This window comes from Chrysochloris asiatica, unplaced genomic scaffold, assembly GCF_000296735.1.
Source record: "Chrysochloris asiatica unplaced genomic scaffold, ChrAsi1.0 scaffold00039, whole genome shotgun sequence".
NCBI lineage: Eukaryota > Metazoa > Chordata > Mammalia > Afrosoricida > Chrysochloridae > Chrysochloris > Chrysochloris asiatica.
In genome coordinates, this window is record NW_006408557.1 from 7165286 (window position 1) to 7169083 (window position 3798).

General features: G+C 40.9%; 1 pseudogene; it reads right to left on the minus strand.

The window, feature by feature from the left end:
- Nucleotides 1-1176: 1176 nt before the first annotated feature.
- LOC102839546 lies at nt 1177-1607 on the minus strand (annotated as a pseudogene).
- Nucleotides 1608-3798: the final 2191 nt, after the last annotated feature.

Below are 3798 nucleotides of genomic sequence, written 5' to 3' on the forward strand. Positions count from 1 at the left end.
CTTTCCTGACTTCTTCCTTATTTTTCTCAACTCCATTATATAGTGTTTTAATACATTTTATAGTAATTTTTCTGAATTCCTTCTCAGGCATTTCCAAAGCCTGCCCATCTTCCAGTATGGAGTGTAGATCTACCTGAAGCTCATTTGTCTCAGTCACTTTATGTCGTTTCTGGACATGTGCAGATACGGTCATCTGTTTCTGTTTGTTGGGCATATTCAGGAGTTATCTGTGGCCTTAATACTTAGATGGATGTGTATTTTGGTATTTTGTATGCTTTCTGATTGCCTCCAGGTAGATGTGATCAGGAGATGGGCTTCCCTTTTCACTCTTCTTCCTGAGAAATTTCAAGATGCCACTGTTGGTCATTGTGACATACCTCAGGATTTAATTTTTGGCCTATTTTCTTTTTAGTCTGCCTGTCCCACTCCGCAATCCCCGTTCAGGCCTTTTTCCTATTAATAAACAGTTTGGGGCCAGCTGTGGCTGTTTTGCACTGCCGTTTGGTGTTAAGTGGAAACTGTCACTTTAAATTTCGAGGAGATCTATGTGCATGCGTAGTAGAACCTTCCAGGGGTGGAGTAGGGGGTGGAGTGTCCACTCACTCAGGCAACCCCTCTAGTCACCTGAATGGAGATGCACAGCCATCAAGGGACCAATGAACAGATACAAAAAAACAGAACATCCACACCTTTATCTCCGTGGTTCTGTCAAGTGTCCGTGGCTGCTCTGATCCTTTCCCTGCTTGATCTTGCCTAAGGTGGTGGCTCCATGAGCAGCTGAGCATCTTGGATTAGAAAGCAATGGTTTTCTTGCTTCTGCTACAAATTCCCCTAGCTGTAGCCTTCCAACCTTCTTAATATTCCTTTATATGTGTTTCAGAGTTCTGGCACCATCCCCTGAGCCTGCTTGGTCCAGTATTCTGTGTTGTTGCTGACAGAGCTCCTCACTACACTTCTACCCAATCCACCATCTTATTTGTTCTCTGTTTTTGTTTTTTAAATATAAAAATAATGGATCTTTTTCACCCCAAAGCTTTACGTGGATTGACACTAATGAAGATGGATCAAAAAAATTTATTATTGAACGCAGTAGTGTCTATACCAGATTGTATTTTCTCAAGTAGCAAATGAGGCAAAGATAACATTCCTCTTTGATTCCTACTTAGAACCTTGAAATCACCTGTCTTTTGGAGGATTCAATTTCTTACAATGACTGTGAAACAGTCCATGGAGATACCAACAACGGTGCTTAGTAGTGAAGAACATTTTGCTAAGTTGTTCTGTCATAGGTCCTTGCTCAAGGGGCACATCCTGTGCTTCTAATCTGTTTTTTAGCACTTAATATGTGTTTCTTCATCATTATGCACAGAATCTGGTCCAAGGATAGCTTTTGTGTGCTCATATGGAGTGTCCACAGAAGGCTGGTAACATACTCTTGTCTTGCCATATGATATCAAAGCAAGCTCTACCTTGCAATTATAGTCATCTGGAAGAGAAGAGTATGTAGATTTATGAGAAACACAATATACAGTGCCGTTTTGAAGTGGAAGTAAGTGTTTCAAAGCAGTTCTGTTTGATAGAGCCATTTTAACTGCTGCTGCTGCCATGGTGGATCAAGATTCTTATCAGATGGTATAAAGAAAAGATGCTGTGAAGAGACGCTGCTTTTCAAATCAGCTGCTAGGTATACCTATTTTCAGCCTTTGACAGCTCCTTATGGTAAGTTGGCCATCTTCTTTCAAAGATGGATCAAATTTAACCTATTATTTTGACCAAGCTAAATGCCTCCCACAGAACTGAAATCTCATTCTTTTCCTCAGTAACACAGCAAGTTCAAGAAATACCTTCACTTTGATACTTTATAATTCATGTCATTTTGAGGAAATTTGGAAGTGAAGATGAGAGGTAGTTCAAAGGTAAACATACTAGTATGTATGTACATACTGTTGTTGTTGTAAGTGCCGTCGAGTCGATTCTGACCCATAGCAACCCTGTAGAGGGTTTCCAAGGAACAGCTGGTGAGCTTGAACCACTGACCTTGCAGTTCAAATAGCTTTGCAGTCTGGTGCATTAACCTACAGCACCACACCAGTACTCTACTTGCTAGGTGGTGGTTATGTACCATCTAATCAGTTCTGACTTATAGTGACCCTGTATAGGGTTTTGAGGCAGTAAACTTTTATGAGAGTAGAAAACATCATCTTTCTCCCGCTGAGTGGCTGATAGATTCAGACTGCTTGGGCCTAATCTCCAAGGTTCTTGAAAAGCAAGGATGGTTGGCAGCTCAGGTCTCTGTGGCTTAAGTATTATGCTGTGGCCTCAGCCCTGAAATGCTAGCTACTGTGAAGTGGAAAACACTCAGCACTTCCTGAGCCCTTCTAGGTTGGGCTCCTGGAAACAGGCCAAATACACAGAATTGGGCAGACACACTATCGTCAGATCCAGCCAGAACTTGGTACTGACTCAAAGCAACTCTATGCACAACAGAACTAAACACTGCCTGGGCCTACGCCATCTTCATTATTATTATGTTTGAACCTGTGGTTGCTGCCACTTTATCAGTCTGTCTTGTTGAACATTTGTCTTAGTCCTCAAACTGGCATCCTTACTCCTGAACAATCCAGGGAGATACTTTGTAGCAGATTTGCCCCTAATGCAAATTTAATTTCTTGATTTCTACTTCTATGAGTGTTAGTAATTGTGGGCCTGAGCAAAATAAAAGCTTTGACAACTTCATTTTTCCCCTCCATTTATCATGATGTTATTTTTGGTCTAGTTGTGACGATTTTTTTCTTTACATTGAGATGTATTCCATACTGAAGGCTGTAGTCTTTAATCTTCATCAAAGTCATTTCAAGTCCTCTTTCCTTCCAGCAAGCACAGTGTCATCTGCATATCACAGGTTGTTAAGTCTTCCTCCAATCCTGATGCCACATTCTTCTTCATGTAATCAAGCTTCTTGAATTATTTGCTCAGCATACAGATTGAATAGGTATGGTGAAAAAATACAACTTTGACACACACCTTTCCTGATTTAAACTATTCACTATCCTATTGTTCTGTTTGAACAACTGCCTCTTAGTCTATGTACACGTTCCACACTGCCTTCAGAAGTGTATAGGCCTAGATGGAGAATATGTCAACAAACAATTGTTGTTGTTGTTAGGTGCCACCAAGTCAGTACCAACATATAGCACAACAGAACAAAACACTGTCGGGTCATGCGCCAACCTCACAATCATTGCTATGCTTGAGCCCATTACTGCTGCCACTGTGGGGGATTTCCTCTTTTTCTCTGACCCTCCATTTCACCAAACATAATATCCTTCTCCAGTGACTGGTCCCTCCTGACAATATGTCCGAAGTATGAGAGATGAAGTTTGGCCATTCTGGCTTCCAAGGAGCATTCCAGCTGTACTTCTACCAACACAGATTTGTTTGTTCTTTTGGCAGTCCAGGGTACTTTTAATATTCTCCTCCAACACCTTAACTCAAATGCATCAATTCTACTATGGTCTTTCTTATTCATTGTCCAAATTTCACAAGCATAAGAGGTTATTGAAAATATCATTGCTTGGGTCAGACGCACCTTAGTCCTCAAACTGATATCTTTGCTCTTCAACACTTTAGAGGTCTTGTGCAGCAGATTGGCCTAATGCAATACGCCATTTGATTTCTTGACTGCTGTTTCCCTATGAATGTTGATGGTTGATCTGAGCAAAATGAAGTCTTTAACAACTTCAATCTTTTCTCCATTTATATGGATGTTGTTTGTTGGTCCAGTGGTGAGGATTTTTG